We start from the raw sequence: 19,540 nt of genomic DNA, 5'->3' as shown, positions 1-19,540 counted from the left end.
AGTCTGGAAGAGCGGCACGGGACAGACTTTCCCTCAGAGCCACCAGCAGGTACCAACCCTGCCAAACTTGGATTTCAGACTTCTAGCCTCCTCCACTGTGAGAAAGAATACATTTCTGTTGTTTTAAGCCATCCAGTGTGTGGTACATTGTAAAAGCAGCCCTAAGGAACTCATGTAACTCCTAAGAAAGATTTCATCAAAAAGCTGGCTTCTGAGGAGAGGTGAAATTTGGATGGAGAAGGAGTGATGAGTGAATTCTAAACCAAAAGTAAGGAGAAGAAAAACAAAGGGGAAAACATTTCCAGAACATAGGAGTGGTAGAAGCGTGGACTCCTGTAATACAAGGTCCACGTGGATGATGCATGAGCGCTGTCTGGGTAGGTCAGATGGGTTGTTCGGTCCATAGACACCCCCGCAAAGGGACACATGGGAGCTTCCAACCGGGGAAAACAAAGGCTGGCTGGGAATTTCCTAGCTCAGTGTTACCCGTGTATTCCTGTGCCCGACTTATCTTCTATTTCTTCTCATGTTGCTTGCTATTTCCTGCTGAAAAATATTTTTACTTATGTCTGTGTTGCCAGCTTGTATGTTTTATTCAAGCTAGTGACTGTGTGCTAGTGAATTAATTCTGCCTTCAAGGAAGATAAGGACCACAATAACTTCCCCTTGTGTTCCCTAGAACAAAACTGCATTGGTCTTTGAGCCTGTTACACTAGAGGGTCTGAAACAGGAGTGAATGCTGCTAGAGACATGTGGAAAATTCTGAACTTTTTAATGTGTTTAATTCTAAAAATGTGGTATAAGAAGTGCAATGGAAAAATCTAAAACCATTCTCTGAATTTCCTTATAGGATGAAATACATTTATTTTGGGGGTCATAAATTTGAATTGGTGAGAAATGTTAGCATCTTGGAATTGGTTTTCTTTTTTTTCTTTTCTTTTTTAAAGCAACATTGAAATAAAAAGTTGGAGGAAACCCTTACGGAGCACGTGGGAGGCATAAGAATGGTGTTGTAGCCTTACACGTGGTTCTGCTGTTCTTTGGGGAGCAAGTCCAGTCTGCTCTACGAGGTCTAAGTTCTTAGAGGATGGGGGGCGCGGCTTTGTCCCATTGTGTTCATCCCAGTGCCGAGAGCATGTGACGCTGAGGCTGACTGGGAAGCAGTGTGGCTAGCAGACAGATCATGGACTTCAAAGTTCATGAACAATGAACAAGCCTTTAAATCCTGCCTCTGGCCAATCTCCAGTCGTGCCCCTCAACAGTGTAAAACAGTGGTTCTTGTTGTCATTGTATCGTAATATAAGGTGCTGGCACAGGCCAGTGTGCAGTGATGTTCCCCTCCTTTTCATGCCTTCCCCTGAAATCTCTGCTAAGATCCCCCTCTACATTTTGAGGCTGTAGAAGTTTTCACAGTGAAATTAATGCAGCTCCAAATGTCCATTATGCAATAATGTGTGTCTTTAACCCTCAGAGTTTCTGTCTTTGAACTTCATTCATTCATTTCTAAGGAGACCCCAGAACCCTAGTCTCAACTCTTTGGATTGCTGGTGAGCTTGCTCGCATGTCACTCCTTGCTTGGGTAACGCCTGGCTGAGGGACGGTGAATGGGGAGGGCGAGGTGAAGAACCTGAAGAAGAGACCCTGGCTCCCACTGAAGGTGGCTTGCAGTCGCGAGGGACATTCGGTGCTTTTAAAAAGGGAAGTGATATGTTATTTGAACAGAAGGTGATTTCATTGGAAGCAGTTACTCTTAGACACTCAATGTCCTTTCTCCTGATGATGAGATGTTCTTGTCTGACCTTCTGGAGAGGGTATTTAGAACAGTCTCCTTATGTAGATATTAAAAAAAACAAACAAACAAAAACACAAACAAAAAACCCTTCCCAATTCCCACCCCAAGTAGCTCAACTGACGAATGATTCGTTGAGAGCGGAGTCCCCGGGACCTGCTCCTGTCCCAGCCCTCAAGCCCACATGTGTGTAGAGTGTGGTTTACTTGTGAAGCCTGCAGCTTACTGGAAAGCTCGGTTGTCTAGGTTTAAGACCTGGTTCTGACTAGGCAAATTCTTTAACCTTCCCTGGCCTCAGGCTCCTCAGCTGTGAAATGAGGCTAGTGCTTATCATACAAGAGTTGCTCTGAAGGTGAAGATAGTTGTTTAAAATGCCTAGAATTGAAGTCAGTGGAGAATAAGAACTGTTGTCCATCTGGGAATTTTAAGTCCATTTACATTCCTGTTGGAGATATGTTGTAAATTCTTCAGTCTTGGTTGTAAAATCTCTTTATCTTTTTATATAAAAAGATACACCAACCTACACTGGCAGCTACACCGAGCAGGACCTCTGTTGTTTCCATTACAGCCATAGACTGTCTTTTCAATGCATGATGTTTTTGGTCCACACATATTTGCTTTAATCCAGCCACATCAGAAGAGCCAGGGGGATGGCTTTTTTTCTCCTCTTAAAAATATCTATCTAGTGTTCACTATGTGCGAGACAGTTCTGGGTACTTGGATGTTGTGATGAATGATGATTATGTTCTCTGTAATGTTCTGCAGGCCAAGGCACACAACCAGCCAGGACCTGCAGGAGACATACCTGTGTAGAGTGGAGTTTCATTCATGCTATAGATTTAGACAGAGTGCATTTTATACTTCCATCGCCTACTATAGAAATGGCCCATGAAATGTGATAAAAATCTCTGTGTCCTTCCCTCTTCCTCTAGCAATATACATCACCTTTTCAAAGAGGAAAAAAAGTAGTATTTGGCATTGCAGACAGATTATGAACATTTATGAAGTTTTTGTATTCATGATAGTTTATCTTTTTTGGATTGAGTTAATAAAATATGTATAATCCTAGATAGTACAGGTTGAAAAATATAAACATGATCAAGAAAAATATACAAATGAAAAACATACAATGTCTGATTAGCAGGGAATTCAGAGGTATTGGATATACCCAGTGTGGCAAGCTAAATAATGACTCCCAAAGATTTGTCCACATCCTAATTTCCATATAAAAAGAAGTTTTTGCAGATGGGTTTAAGTGCGGATTTTGAGATGAAGGGATTATCCTGGATTATTGGGTGGGTCCTAAATGCAATTGCATGTACCCTTTTAAGAGGGAGGCAGAGCGAAATCTGACCACACACAAGAGACAGTGACGGGAAAATGAAGCAGACAGAGACTTAGAGATGCTGGCCTTGAAGATTGGAATGATGTGGCCACAAGCCTAGGAATGCTGACAGCCACCAGAAGCTAGAAGAGGCAAGGAATGATTTCCTTCTAGAGACTTTGGATGGAGTGTGGCCCTGCTGACGCCTTAATTTTGGCCTAGTGATACTTATTTTGGACTTCTGGTCTCTAAAACTGTGAGACAGTGCTTTTCTGTTGTTTAAGCCCCGTCCTGCCCCCTGTATGAGGTACTTTGGTATAGCAGCCATAGAAAATTAATATCCCCAGTCATTTTAGATTGACACGGGGAACAACCACTGACTACTCTGTCAACCATGTCTTGGCATTGATGCTATAGTATATGTTCTGGTTCACTGTGTCACTTCTAACTTAACGTTCCTTTATTTTCCTTTGCATTCTACTAAATGCCAGGTGGCATGTAGCTTTCCTTTTGATTTTTGATTTGTACATCAGCATTTTGATGGTGGGTGGGATGGGGGAGTCTCCCTGACCTTTTTTTTTCCCCCTCAGATATTCCAGGTAAATTTGATGCGTGGATCATGTTTCCAGACATTGGTCCAGGTAAGGGGTGGAGAAGTCTATCAGTGCTCTGACACACAGCAGAGTGCACTATTTTAGTGATATGCAGGGGACTTAAGATCTGTTTCCCTTGAATAGCCAAAGAAATAAGCAAATTCATGAGGGTTGATTTCTTCTCTCATGCTCTGTGCTGACCCTGCAGCTTTTTAAGGCCTCAGTAAAATTTACTCTGATAGTCTTCATTTGTACACTATACCTGACTAGGTCATCAGCGACAGCATCTTCCCTTTGCAGTATGTCGATACACCATGCTTTCTTAAGCTTAAACCCTAGTTCAGCAATTCTCAACCTTTTTCATCTCATGGCACACATAAACTAATTACTAAAATTCTGTGGCATACCCAAATATATATATATATATATATATATATATATATACACACATATATATGCCAATCAAACAAGAAAAAAAAAGTAGGTGTAATTTTGACTCATTCACATGGGACAACTATTGTGTTGGCTGTTGTAATTTTTTATCTTGACAATCTAACGGAAAAGAGGCCAGTGCCCCTGACTAAACAGTCAGGCACGGCATGTTTTAGAGATTCTTGCTGCACATGGGTTGAAAATCATTGCCCTAATTACACAAAGGGACTTGTGTACACCCTCGTAAGTTTCCAAGGTGCACCTGCATCTAACCCAATGTCTATTGGTTAGGATGCGGCCTTTCCACAGGGGCCTAATGTTGCTCAATACATTTAGATTCTTCCTGATTTCCTTCTCAGGTCATCACTTTATCTTAAGTGCTCAAGGCTTTAAATACCATTCATATTTAAACGCCCAACTCTCTATCTCACCTCCAGCCTCCTTTCCAACTGCCTGCTAGCCATCTCCTCTTGGACGTCTAATGGACACCTCCAGTTCAATCCAGCTAATGTCCATGAGAGCATTTAGACTCAGGTCGTCTATTTGCGTCCTCCTATGTAAATAAATTCCAACAGGACTTATTTACGTAGGAGGTGTCCTGTTCTGTGCAAGAGCCACAATACCTAGAACTGTGTGAGGCACCACGGCAGGCAGGCAATAAATACAGTTGCATCTGCCCTCCTGGAGTTTCATTTTTGGGGGGTTAAACTAGGCTGGTCCTCTTGAGACGAGCGAAGAATGGGGTTGATGGTACTTAGTGATGAGCCCATTTTGCTACCTCTCCTCCTGGAAAGGCTGTGAATTCTTGCTGTCTTTCAATCTGCGCAGAATCCCGATCCTTCGGTGCTGTCAGACTGGACAAGGTGAGCCGCGGGTGCTGGGCGCTGGCCGCTGGGGTTTTCTTCCAGAGGCGCCGCCGTGGGCTCCGCGGAGTCCCCGCGAGGTCCAGCCCCGCCAGCGCGAGTCGTCGAGGCGTGTGCGACCCAAGGCTTTTTTCTTGCTTGGCCGGACGGGGCGGTCCGCTAGGCTGCGCGTCGGGGCGCGGGCAGCCAGGCATCGTCCGGGCGTATGCGGCCAGGCGCTCCGCGACGGCGCGCGTGGTGCAGGCTCTCGAGGCCGCGGCCGGCGCCGCCCGACGTCACTTCCGACCGGGGCCAAGATGGCGGCGCCGCGACCGCGGGCGCCGAGGCGTGCAGAGGGGCGGTGGCGGCGCGGGCGGCGGCTCTCGGCGCTCTGAGGCGCGGGGGCGATAGGCGCAGGTAAGAGGGTACCAGGGCGGGCGACTTCCGGGACGGTGGCGGGCGCGGTGGCGGGATCCTCGTCCCTGCCCGCGAGGAGCTTGGCGGTGGCGGCGGTGGCGACACGCCGGGGACCCGGGCGCGCAGGGCCGGGCGGGTGGACGCGCCCACTCCGAGGTCCGGTCGTCCCGAGCCGGCGGGAGTCCCAGAACAAGGCGCGGCCGGCCGGCGGCCGGGGGCCCTCCCTGCGGCGCCCCAACATCCCGGCCCGCCCTGGGGCCCGCGGCGGCGAAGTTGCGGGTTCGCTTTGTCGCCGTTGGTTTGCCGCGCGCCCGGCGAGGGGGACGCGGAGGGCTGCGGTGCGGCGGGGCGGGCGGCGGCGGCGCGGGACCAGTGGCCGCACGTCCCCCCGGGGGAGGCTCACGCGGGGTCCCAGGGCCGTTCCAATTTCGAGTCATTTTGCTGCTTTTCTTTTGTGTGCAAACCGAACGTGTCTTTCACACTTGCAGCCTTAATTTGCGTCTTGCCTCTTTGTGTTTGCCAAATAGTTTTTGTGCGGCTCCAACCTGGAAATTGCCCCCCTTCGTATGCCTGTCGTTTTTAACATACGTGCACTTGTAGATTTTTGTGTGTGTGTGTGGTTGTTGAAGATATTCACAAACCTATTTTTGATGGTGGCAAGTGAGACGTGAAGGGGACCTAACAGGTCCGGGTTTATTCCCAGGCCACCGTGGTTCCTTCCGATCCACGCGGGGACCGCCGGCCACGACTGGCCACCCTCTGTCGCGGGTGACCTGCGGGACCGACCCCACTGCTCACCGGGAAGCCCACGTTCCCTTCACGACGCAGCTGAGTGAATTCCCCGCAGAGAACACCCATGCTGGCCCCTCATCTTCATTCAGTGTTGTTTGAGGGTCTGATTTTTTTTTCAGAAATGGGACGCCTTTCGGTGCCTCCCACTAGGTCTTTAGATCCCTTAAATCAGACACTAAAATGGGTCTACCCAGAACGCGACTAAAATATATGTTGTAAAGTTTTTGTTGGCTGCAGGCTTATTGTTAAAAGCAACCACAGCGTTTTACGAGTCAACGATTCTCTTAGACATCACCATATCATTTTGACCAGTTGCACGTCCAAGTATTGGGGACACTTAGGCCTTTAATTTTTTAACATGTTATGAAGTTAATATTGAGGAAGTGAGACACAATCACATGTTCTTCTGCAGTCGGGTTCTGTTTCTGCCATGGCATAGCGCTGCCCTGTCTTTCTCTAGAAGCTTCCTATGGACACCGAGAGGACCTGCAGAGATGACCGTGGCCAAGCCCCTCATTTCAGGCTGTGGCAACTGCGGTTGAAAGTCCCGGTGTGACAGACGTTTGCTCACAGCTTGTGGTATTCCAGGGCTCCTTTCTTACATCTTTTGTGGTTTGGTTTGAAAGTTAATATATTTGGAGTGTTTAGAAAAGCGCCAGGCTCATAATAATGCTCAATAAAGGCTCGCTTTTGTTGATTGTGAAGGTAGTTTCTTTAATTTGAAAAATTGGTGTATTCAGATTATTTCTTTTTTGGTAGACAGCTCCTGGGACATCGTTTAAATTTGTAATAACGCATTAGTTTTGTACGTACAAAACGTTGGAAAAGATTCTCACTGTAGAACAATTAGTAAATCGACACAAGCACAAAGAAGGAATAGAAATCAGGCATAACCTTCCCCACTCCTCAGATAACCACTGTGAACATTTGTCTCTCTTGGTGTGCATGTGTGTATTTCTTATATATATTTATTCACTAGGATATATTTGTTTTATGCAGGATTGATATCATATTGTCTATGTTGTTTGTAGCCTGTCTTCCTGTAAGACATTGTGAACATATATCCATGCCATTAAAATTTCTTCAGTACGATTTTAATGGCCACATGAGATATGAATGAGCCATAATTTATTTATCAATTCCATATTGATTAGTAGGGTTTCCATAGCCTGAGATTTTCCTTTTATTAAGAGTTGTTTAGAAAGGTTTTTGTGTTGTGAATTGGAAATGTCTGTACTCTTTTAAGATATGTGAAAATGTACATTCTGTTCTTTAGCCCCTCGAGATGCATTTTCCCTGCCAGTGCAGGTAGAGTCAGCACTCAGTCTCAGCTTCCTTCTCTGCTCCCCAAGCTGGGTCTGTGCAGTTACACCGTAGTTCTGTGCGCATATTCTTTTGATGATTATTTTACGTTAGATGTTTTATTTATTCATGGAACTGTTTCTTTAAGCTGCTGATGTCTTTTCAAGTTCCACATCTGAATCACAAACCTTTTAAGTCCTGTTAAATCATAGACTTTCCAGGATGGAAAGCACCTTAGGGTTATTTACTATTTTCATGTCTTCTGACTGACTTTTCATGCTATTTTTAATACTTACCCAGGGGGGAAAACACCCAAAACTAGGCTGTCACTAGAAAATGCCACAGTGGGGAGTGAAAAGGGACAGTACGAGAAAGTTGTCAGACTTACCATGGTGATCCAGGGAGTTTCCAGATGACGGGGGCATTACCTGACAGTCATTACTACTGGTAATGGTGAGCATGCAGTGCTGTGCGGGCTGCCTGGGGCCCCTCCGCCACACTGTCACCCTTCCCAGCATTTGGTTAGAGGTCTGGGCTAGTGTTCTGTCTCCTTTTGAAGTTAAAAGTTTATGGTTAGAGCCATAAAAATCATCTTTGCAGAGCGGCTGCAAGCTGTGGACTCCATTCCTGAGAGTGGTGCTGAGGACCCATGAAAGTGGGGTTCTTAGCTCTGGCACTGTGGACACCTGGGGCTGGGGGATTCCGTGGCGGGCGCCCTGTCCCCTGGGGCAGGGGGATTCCTGTCTGTTGTGGGATGTTCAGCAGCATCCCTGGCGCCTACCCATGAGATGCCAGCAACACGTCAGGACAAGATGCCCTGAGTCAGGACAACTGACGAAGTCTCCAGGCATTGCCAGAGACGTGCCTGGGGGCAAGATCACCCCAGTTTTCCACTGCTGCATTAAAGGAAAGCCCATCTAACTGGATTGAAGCAGTTTATGGGCGAACTGAGAATCCACTGTAATGTAGACATGATGTCCACCTGGAAGCTGGGGAAGGACTTGGTGGCCTGTGGCGTTCCCCCCGTGTCTGGTTTTATGCCCGGCTTGAATGGTCACTTGCGTTCAAGCTCTGCTTTAGCGTCCCGTTGGTTGCGAGGGATGAAGCAATGAGAAGTAACTTGGAGACTGTGACACAGGATTGGCCTCCTCCGTATGTAGGTTAAATTATTAGGGAATTTAAATACATTTGCATGGAGTCATGCGTGGTGAGTAATTTAAGCTGGTGAGCTAGCATACTGAATAGCACAGAAGCAACTGCTTCTCAGAGAGAATGAGACTTATTGGAGCACCCCCTTGAAGACTGAGAGTAGCAGCCGAACTAGTTTCTCTAGTAAAATCCCTCTCTCTCCCTCCCCTCCTTGTTTTAAAACAACCAGTTCACAGGCACCAAAAATGATGGATTTATCTTGAGGAGATAAGGTTTTTACTTACGAAGTGCTCCCGTAACTTTAACTCAACTACTTTATGTTGTAAAGACAGCTCTTTGAGCTTCGAGGCAAACAGGCATCATTAGTGTGGCTCGCCCTGTATGGGAAAGGGTCTAAGTTGTTAACATCTGTATTTGTTAACCTTAAGAGTATAGATAGTGTAGGTTGAGTTAAATGTGGTATATATATTTTATGTTAGTTAGAACTTAATAATAAATAAAACATAATAAAAGAGATATATTATAGGACTGTTGCTAACGGGGTAGCTTTCTGAAGTACAGAATATCTGCATAATTTCACTGGAATGAATGCATGTGTCATTTCAGTATTCTTTCTTAAAGAGAATGCCTTCTATTCCCCACCCCCACCTCCCTGAGGCGCAAGAGTTATTGTGCATAGTAAATCTGGTTCATTTGGAGTGAAATATGCTTATAATATTTTTCTCAGCACTGTATAGTATTTATTCTTAAGAGTCTTGGTTCTTGTCACGCCTATACTGTGTTTTCATTTATTAGTCCTTCGGAACATGCACTAAAGGAGATTTCACTGAATACCTTATATGTTTGCCAGCCATTTTGGTGAAAAGAGTATTTTGTAGCTCTGCAGTAAATCATATGATAGGCTTTGCTTTGAAAGAGCTGAATTATTTCTTGGCACAGCTTGCCTGAAATGTGTAAAGCTAAGTGTGCCTGTTAGTTTGATTATGGTGGACCGCCTGTCTGGAAATTGGTGAAACCTCCAGATTTTATAGGTGCGTCTGAATAGTTCCCCTGAGACTACATTAAGTTCTGGTGGGGAAATTCTGTGGCATTTTCAACCGATTTAAATGATGCCATCGAAATTTAAAAAGAGTTTTGAGATTCACCATACACCAAATAACATGTCAGTATGAATCCTGTACATTTCCCAAGACCTCATGAGGACTATAAATTAGGCATCATTTGGAGTACGAGTACAAAAATGACACTCTAAATGGTTCGCACTCTGTGAGGCTTGTTTTAGGGACTTTGCTATAATTCTGAAAGACCTATCTTAAAGTCCATCTGAAAGTAGGAGTTTTAAAAAGGAGGGCTCTCGGGATGAATGTAGATCCTTAATGGCGGCGCTCCAGTACCACTTGCTGGAGGGCACCGAGCAGGCCGCCCACTGGTCTGGGGAGGTGGCCAGTCTCCTGGTGATTCCGCTGAGCCCTGTCTGTGTGTGGAGTACGCTGGGTCACAGGCAGCACGGAGACCCTTGTTTCTGGCAGTAGGGGGGCGGGGAGGGGTAGCTCTGTGGTCCTCTCTGGCCTCTTCCTCTTTGTAAAGTGGGGACAATGATCATTTCTCTCCACGGGGGTGTTTTGAGATGAATAGATCAAGAAAATGCAAATAGTTTGAGCTACTTTAGGTTTTTCAAAAACATTCATAGCTTTTTTTCCTTAGGAATTTCTCCTAATACAATAGGTATTAAGAGGTAATGTGGCACAACAGTCGAGAGAGACCCTTCCTAGTTCTCTCTGAGGCGTTCAGCTTTTTGGCCTTACCCCCTCACACTCTCCCGCACCTACCGAACGTGGAGGAGGGGCAACTGTTCTTTTCCTAGCCCCTTCCCTACCTTTCATCAGGCCAGATCCTTCACCTTCTGCTCCCCGCTCTGGACATTTCTTCCGTGGGTATTTCCTCTGTCCCTGGGGACCCCTTGAGGCTGAAGACTTCTAAAGCTCCACCCCCAGTCTTGAGGGCAGGGCGGCCTGTGCTGGGGGGGCCTTTCCCCCATTTGAAGGATGCAGCTTCTCACGTGGACATCTGGCCTCCCCTCAAAGTCTCTAAACAGAGCTTATCACCTTCCACTTAATCCCTACTCCTGGCTGCTCTACACTTAAACTACGTTCATTCTTTGAGTCGGTCATATCCCACACTGCGGACTCATCCTCACTGTTCAGCTAGAAAACACATTCTGCGGCTGCCTTCTTCCCGCCTGTGTCCTCACTCTTTCCTGACAGTTTAGTCTTCCTAAACTGTTAGGTGTTGTTTGGTGTGTCCCCTCCCCCTGCCAGCCTGAAGCAACTCCTAGCTCCCCATTGCTCATCCCAGGGGGCCACGGCCACCCTGCTGCTGCGGGTCCTGAAACCAGGCCTGCCCGACCACCGCCTGCGCGTGGCCGGCGGCTTTGCCTCTGACCCCTCCTCCATCCCTCTCCAAGGGCCGTCAGGGCTTTGCAGTGGGCAGGGGCCAGAGGAAGGGATGAGTGGGAATAACTCCTTACACAGTGTCTGGGGAGCCCGAACCTCAGGGTCAAGTTCACGTTTAACCTGGACCTCGCCCCCCACGCCCAGGACTGCCCCACCCAGTCTGTCACAGCCCCGCGCCTTCCGAACGTGGTGGAGGGGCAGCCTTGCCCTCCAGTCCCTTCCACACCTGTCACCAAGCCAAGTCCTTCATCTTTTGCTCTTCTGTCCGGCTGCTGCTTCTTGAGCCCCACTCGTTTTCCACGGCCAGTAGCGCGAAGAGCCAGTATTTCCTTTTTATCGTAAATGAGGAGGCATTTATCTTTACCTTGAAACAAGAACTGCAAATAATTTATTTTGAGGAAACACTCTGCTTTAAAAAAATAAAACTCATGTATGTACAAGAGCTTCTTAAACTATAGAGAAATAGACCAGCATTGCTATTTTAAAATGTTAATGAGAATGGCAGTGGTGACATATTTAGGGGGTAGATTTCAAACCTCAGATTTTATTTAAAGTAGAAGCATTGCTCCCACCAGAATAGTAAGTACCTTAATACACTTGGGAGAAGACCTATAGAATCTTGTAGTGATTTGTGTGCCTTAGCAAAATGTTGCGAATTGTCACCCTGTCTTTCATAACTTCCAATCTGGCTTTAGGTTGTTCACTTATGAATTCAGGAAACCCCTTATCAGTTACAGATAGTTGTGGAACATGAGTTTTCTGTGTGTATTTCTATGTAGGAAAACCCCAAAATGCTTTGAGCAGCCCCTGGTAAGGTGGCTGTGTTAATGTTTAGAGTCCCTTTGTGGTAAAATGAATGCCTAGTGCCAGGACCATAGTGTGATGTTGCTGCAACTTTCGTCCCTTTTTCAGGAAATAGAGAAGTATTTTGTAGGGTTCCTGAAAATATCTTAATTTTGAACGTTTAATCACAAAAGTAACGTCTGCATTGGCCACGCCAGTGGAAACACAGTGAAGGTGTTAACTGAGAATACATTTTGTTTTGGGTTTTGGGAAATGAAGTATCATGTGGCATCTTGGTTTAGAAATTTTGTTTGGCATTTGAGTGTTAGGAAGGAATTGATTTAGTTTTCTGTAATATGAAAACTTTTTACATATCTAACCTGGGGAAATGTTAGAAAAGTATCATTGCATAGTGCTACTTTTGACTGAAGTGCTGTTTTGCAGACTATACAGTCAACAGATGGTTAGATTGTACCTCCCTAGGAGAGCTGGAAGTTGTGGTAATCTTGACTCTGTGGCACAGTTCTTATCGGAGAACAGTGACTGGCTGGCAAGCATTCGTATTTTTACCCACCACCCTTTTCATGTGGATTTTTTCCATCTATATTTTTCAGCAATTAGTATTGAAAGTAAGGAAAGGAAAGTAACTTTTTAATTCAAGAGTACTTTGATTGGATGGAGTTACTTCATTCAGGAAAATTGACTTTTTTTTTTTTTTAGCATCATAGGGAGGAATATCCTACTGTTAGAGTAATATGTTTTAATTTCTGTAGAGAAACAAGGTAGTGTTAATTGTGGTGTGGGAGGGAATTATTGTAGAAATCCTAAACAAAATGTGAATTTTGTGATGTAATAGATTACATGTTCAGTACAATGTAATGACATGGATGTGCGAATTTAATCAGGAGAAAAAGGGAGAGCGTATATTAATAGCAATTCATAACATCAACCAGGTAAATGATAAACAGTCAGCAATTGCTGTACGGTTGTTCTAAGCTAGTGCTTTATTAAAGAAGGCTGGGAGCAGTATTTTTGAAAATTTTCCCTTTAATTTTTTTTTCCCCTTTTTTTCAAGGTAGATTCTAGGGAAGGAAAATAGCCCGAGAGTGTCATAACCTAAATTTAGATTTATGGTGGTTTTCCAGCATATCCACAGGTTTCTTATTTAACATTTACGATGGTGTGGTTTAACTTCCATATTGCAAACAAAAGCTCTGATCAACTCATGTTCTCAGTGGAGCTCTGCCACTTTAAAATCATTCGGGACAGCAGACCCTCTGCTTTCCTGCTTGTTACTGTGGAAGCTGTGTTCTCGGGATCAGATCCTCCTACCTGGAGTAACGTGCTAAACTCTGCTTCCCCGTTCAGATTTGTGTCAGGGCTCTCTGCTCTATGAATTTGGGGAGTCAGGCCCCGGGGTATATATCTGCTGTTGCGGGTCGTGATGAGGAAAGCGATTGATTGAAAAGGGAGACATTACTGGTTTATTTGTGAGTGTTCTGTTCTCTGTATCTCTCACATACTCTTTAGGTAGGGAAATTCCTGTGTGTGATATACTCTGTTAAACCGTTGCCTTCTTGACCGGAGTAGAGATCATTTTAGAGGGTGAAAGACATGGGCAGCCAGTTTCCAGAAGTAAGCGTTCACACCCTCTGGCTCTGTGACTTACCAAATGTTCCGCGGTACCCTCAGTCTGTCTTCCTCCACACACACACAGGATGTCTATTACAATGATAAACATAGAGGTTTATTCTTTTGCTTTAGCTCATTTAATGTGGTAATATAGTTTGCTTTTTAAAAGGGAAGTTGGGGGTATTTTTTTTTTTTAGCATGAAACTAGATGTTCTAGATGATTATGGCGAAATAGTATTTGTACTTTAGAAAAGGAAAATGATTTTTTCATTTAGCACATTCCTGAGCAGATTCAATATTTATGAACTGTGTGCTTTTGCTTAATCCAGTAAGTAGGTGTTAAATGTTTTCATATTGGTAATCTAGAATTTATAGGTAGTACTTTGGTGATTCCATTATTCTATTAGGAATTATGGGTGGTAGTTTTTAATAACAGTACATTAACTATGTTTGTAAATTAATAAAAATTGCTTTAGAGAAATTGGCATAGTTTAGATTTTCCCCCCAGACTTTTCTAGAATTTCAGATTATTTTTCCAGAAGTTTCTGAATTGCAAGAATCCTTTTGGTTAAAAACTCTAAATCTACTCTACTAATAGCTTCATCATCTCTGTTTGCCACTTCATATTTATTTAACATGAAAGATCTACTTGATGTAGTTTTAGAATATTTTTCTTATGTAGGTCAAAAATTTTTAAGGGAGAAATTGGTTCCTACACTCTTTATTAAGTGGGCAGTATAACATGTTTTTGCTTATTTTTTATAAAACTTCTTCTTGAAGATAATTTTTTTATTGTTGACACTACGACAGATGCCTCCTATCCCCCCGCCCTTTGCCCCACTCCACCCAGCCTCCCCACCTTTCTGGCCTCCACCACATTGTTGTCAGTGTGCATGGGCTATGCTTATATGCAGGTATGTTCTTTGGCTAGTCTCTTAGACTCCTCCCCACCCCCCACCCCTTCAATTTCTGCCAGTCTGTTCCACGTATCTCTCAGGTTTTATTTTGTCAGTTTATTTTGTTCATTAGATTCTGCATGTGATTAAATCATATGGTGTTTGTCTTTCTCTGACTGGCTTATTTTACGTAGCACAATATAGCTCCAGGTCCATCTGTGCTGTTGCAAAGGGTAAGTTAAGTTCCTTCTTTTTTATAGCTGTGTAGTATTCCATTATTTAAATGATGTAGGTCGTAAATTTTCCAAGACTCTTTTCACAAAAATTTTTTTAAAGCTATTTTTGCATCGAGCCCAGGCTATAACCATATTAGTTCTCTGATTTTTGTTTATTATTTGCCCATAAGCTGTATGTTGCTTCCTGAGTCTTAAAATTTAAATAGTTTCTTCTGTGTCCATGTTTCAATGTGGAATTCTTTTGTAACTTCAGAAAGTAATTATAGAATAATTAATATTAGTGACCTCTAAGTGAATGTTGCAGATTTAATTAATTAATTTACAAAAAGCCCCAAAAGATCTACACTGATCCAAAAGAATAATTGTAAAATAATATCAGGGACTTATGGGTGAATATGCAAATTAAATCAAATAATTATTTTCCTAATTCTCCCTCCTCCCTCCCAGATTTAAACTAATCTTAAATAATATCTAATTACTTTTACTTTGCCTTTCATATAGTTTTGTAGTTTTTACAAGTCCCCAGCGGGCAGACATGACATTTCAACTTGTTGTATGTGTTGCTTTTACTTTGTGTGTGTCTTTTGTTTAATCTGCCTTATCACGGAGGGTGGGTGATAGAGATGTGGCTGGGGCTGCAGGGTGGTCCCATCTCTATACTCTCTGGCCCCCGGCCCTCCACATCAGGTGAAGCAGCTTAACAGTTGTTGAAGTTGTCTTGACACTTTAAGGGACCAGTATTGGAATAAAGACCTGAATAGTATTATTGCTGTATTGATACTGACCATGTATAATTAAATCATCTTTATGTATCACTAAATATTTGTAAGGAAGATTTGTTCTATAAATTGGAATATCTTGAAAAATTAAGTACATGTATATTATTAAAACCTTGGATTTGCAAAGTTAAGATCAAGCTCTTATTTTTTCTAGGAGTCTGTAATATTAATAAAGAATAGTTGGTGATAGTTACATGCTCTGTATTTGTACATCTGCCTAATAGCCTTTATCTGATAAACATCAACAAGGTAGAATGAGAGGGATATGTAGAAATATTCAAGAAGGTTTGGTCAGGCATAGAAATCCTAAAAAATAAAGGAACTAAGGCATAAGCTAGGGTCAGAGAAGTCCTAGGAATTTTAAGATTTTCATTATTTACCTTTGGAAAACCAGAGGAGCTTAATTGTTTCGCATTTAAAAAAATTCGATAGGTTTGTGAAGTTTCAGTGATATGGGGTGGAAAGATTCCTCTCTGCTTCTACACTGACTGGATCTCACATTTGATAAAACTTTGACCTTGAGGTAGCTGTGTTAGTTAAGTGGATATATAAAAACAGCGCAGAGGTTCTCCTCGGGACGGTATTTGGGGATGTGTGTAGCTATTTTTCATTATCCAAAAAAAAAAAAATATGTAAAGGTACTGCTGGCTTTGCTTGCACCAGGGCCGTGCTCACCGGCCTTAAAGGAAGGGACAGTCCCCCGCAAGGAACAGTTGCCCCCTCCAGAGTGTAGTGGCTCTCAGACAAAGTGTCAGTTCTTTTGTTGCAACATCCCTTGACTTTAGTGTAGATTAATATAAAATTTAACTTAAAAAATATCATTTGAGAAGTTAGTGTTGGATTTGTAGTGCTTTTGATATGGTAAAATATTTTAGATCTATAACTTGACAATGTTGTGAGTTAAGAGAAAAAAAAACAAGGATCCGGTTTTTAGCCATTAGGATTAGAAGTGATTGACAGGAGGGTCCAAGTTTGCAGGTATGGAGTGAATTCTTAAAAAAAATAAAATAAAATAAAATAAAAAATATTTTCTATAGAATGAAATGATAAGTACATTTCTATTTGGACAGAGAGGGAACAGACAGTGTAGAAGGTCAGAGTTTTAATCATGTAACAATCTGAATTATATGGTAAATTTCTTTATTAAGAATGAGTTGAGGTTCATTGAGATAACAAATAAAAGAATAAAGTGTTTTAAGTACAGTTGGCCCTTTGTATTAGCAGGTTCTACATCCTCAGATTCAACCAACCAAGGATTGAAAATATTCCAGGGAAAACAGGTTGTTGCTGACATGTACTGTGGAGTATGGAGTTAGGCCTACAATGAATATTTAGATTTTTTTCTTGTCATTCCCTAAAGAATACAGTGGGAGAGCTATTTACATAGCATTTGCATTGCATTGGGTGTTATGAGTAATCTAGAAATAATTTAAATTACATGGGAGTATATGTGCAGGTTATATGCAAGAAGTGCCACTTTATTTAAGGAGCTTGAGCGTCCAAGGCTTTGGGTACCTGTGGAGCGGCTGGAGCTGGGTCCTGGAACCCGTCCCCTGAGATGCTGAGGGACTACTGTCCTTTAATATTGTAGGTATGTGGTTTTGGATGTCAGGGTATCTCAGTTGTTTGAATTGTGCCTGTGAGCTAGTGACTGCAGAAAGGGAGGAAAGGAGAAAAATGTTTAAAAAAAAAAAAAAAGAGAGAAAAACAAATGAAAGGCATGTGAAAAGAGGGAAGCAGCATCTCAGAAAATCGCAGGTGCCCTCCTTCTGTGTCCTGAGGGTAAACCCCCTGCTGTCACCCCGACCTCCTCTTTTTGCTGCCTGGCATCTAACCCGAGATCCAGGGATGGACGCTGTATTTCAAACGTTTTTCCGGGATCCAGCCTCTTACATCTCTTCTACTGCCTGGGCCGAGCCACCATCTCCTCCTGCTTAGGGCTGGGCGTCAGCCTCCTAACAGGTCTGCTCGCCTCCACCCTACTCCCTTACAGTCTCTTTTCAATACTATGTTGTACTAACTGCAGGCGTACAGCGTGGTGGTTAGCCAGGCATGTGCTTCATAAAGTGATCCCACTGACATTTCAGGTTCCCACCTGGCGCCATACGTGTTACTGACCATATTCCCTGTGCTGTGCTTCACGTCCCTGTGACTGTTTTGTAACTGCCAATTTGCAGTTCTTAGTCTCTTTAAATCTCAGTCACATTAGGTCACTCCTGCCACCTTCACCCTCTGGACGGAAAAGCTGCCGACATCCTGGTGAACCAGGCTTCGTTTACAACACTGTAGCTCCTATCTTTAAAACACTGCGTTTTACTGTGGGTTTTTTTGTTTCGTCACTCAGAGAGAAAACACCTCGTGGCCAATATTAGCTAATCCACCTCTAAAACTTAGTGAGAGGGCAAAGTGAAAACCCTGACATTTCATCCACTCCAGGGGTCCTGCGGCGTCACAAGATTTCTCCTAGTGGAACGTTACAGCAGCCAGTGCGCACTGGTGGTAGAGGAGGTCAGGCAGACGCGCGCCCCCCCCCGGCCCCGCCCCGGGCCACTAATCTCCTCCCTCTTGGACACCCATTTACACATTTGTAACTTGGTAATGATCTTCAGTATCATAGAAAAAGGATCAATTACATTCAAGATAGGTTGTATGATAAAGAAGCACATGTATATGAGAAAGGGATGGACTTCATTGGTTAACCTCCAGTTACCTGGAATTGTATTCACCGAGTATTTACTACAAGTTTGTATTTGTTTGGCAAGATCGAGCTGTCTAATGAGATACAAGTTATGAAATACATTCCCTGTGTCAAGGATGAATCAAAGCTAGCCCAGATGACCAGGCTCTCTAACTGAAAGATAGTGCCTTTGATTGGTACAGGTGAGCAGGTGAGTGTGGTTAAATAGCTCTAGGGGAAAAAACCCAAACTGCCCTCATTGATGACCTGGGGTAAAACGTCAAAGCACTATTATTCATGGTAGCGGGCAGGCAGTATTTTCTTCTAGTATGAAGACTGTCATTGAATTACGTGTTCCTTGGTTTATTAACAGTTAGGACATGAAGTTCCAAGGTGAACAGCACCTTGGGGGTCTAGGAAGGAGAAATTATAAGTCCATGCAGAAAAGGAGAATTCTGCTGAATGGTGTGTGTATGTATACATGCTTTTACAGTGGAGCCCTGACCAGGGTGGCTCCGTTGGTTGGGCGTCGTCCCACAAACCAAAAGGTGACAAGTTTGATATGTGGTCAGGGCACATGCCTGGGTTGCGGGCCAGGTCCCCAGTAGGGGGTGTGCAAGAGGCGACCAATCCACATTTCTCTCGCATATCGATGTTTCTCTCCCTCTCTTCTCCTCTCTCTAAAAATAAATAAAATCTTAAAAAAAAAGTTGCTACAGTGGAAGTGCTACTTAAAGTGGTGTGATTTTCATTTATCGTGAAGACTTCAGTTAATTCTGAGGGTGTATGCTACAGAGAGGACCGTCTTCATAGACTTTTAGAAGCAAGTATGTCATATGCATTTGTAAGAAACAACTTCGTCTTCTTGTTATTTTATTATACTGTTAACATATTGAAGAAAAAATTTAAAGGAATAATCGTAGTTCCAAACAGCTTTTATTGAAATACTTGCATTTTCCTACAAGGTTTTTGTTCTGTTTCTCAAAGAGAACTCCTAATGAAAATGTTACTGAATCCACCTTTCTACTTGGGGAACTTGAAAAACAAAATAATGTAAAGGTATCTAATTGTATTTGTATTCAATACAGTGTCGATATAGGTAAGAGAAGGACAATTACATTGCATGAGTTACCCAGCAAGGCTTTGTGTTTCTAGTAACAAAGCTAATATATTTCTTCTTAGGAATGATGCAATTCCAAAGCAAAAATTTGATGTCATTCTAATGAGTCTGTTTTCAATTGCAGAGTACAATGAATCCTGGTAAAGATTAGCAAGAAATCTATTTTATTGTAGATAATAAATCTGCGAAGTAAGCTCTCAGCATAGATAGAAGTTGATCTGGCGTGGTGTTGCTTTATGAATAGCCCTTTGAGCAAACTCTGTAGTTCTGTATGTGGTTTTAAATCACTGTAAATTTGTAGGCAGGACATATCACAATTGTCTG

General features: G+C 43.3%; 1 protein-coding gene across 5 annotated transcripts in view; it reads left to right on the top strand.

Moving 5' to 3' along the window:
• Positions 1-4,587: 4,587 nt before the first annotated feature.
• Positions 4,588-19,540, top strand: part of PRDM2 (PR/SET domain 2) — a 114,660-nt gene continuing 99,707 nt past the window's right edge. For 3 of the 5 annotated variants that reach the window (XM_054579713.1, XM_054579711.1, XM_054579714.1), the window contains exon 1: positions 5,338-5,397. The gene's annotated coding sequence lies outside the window, so the exon portion shown is untranslated. Of the gene's footprint in view, positions 5,002-5,328; positions 5,398-19,540 lie in introns of those variants that run through there. The other 2 variants (XM_054579712.1, XM_054579716.1) reach the window with 2 other exon arrangements.

Source organism: Pteronotus mesoamericanus, unplaced genomic scaffold, assembly GCF_021234165.1.
Source record: "Pteronotus mesoamericanus isolate MK-2021 breed Mesoamerican mustached bat unplaced genomic scaffold, CSHL_Meso_final contig_557, whole genome shotgun sequence".
Classification (NCBI taxonomy): domain Eukaryota; kingdom Metazoa; phylum Chordata; class Mammalia; order Chiroptera; family Mormoopidae; genus Pteronotus; species Pteronotus mesoamericanus.
Note: the sequence above shows the minus strand (reverse complement) of the source record. Positions and strands in the feature narration are given on the sequence as shown.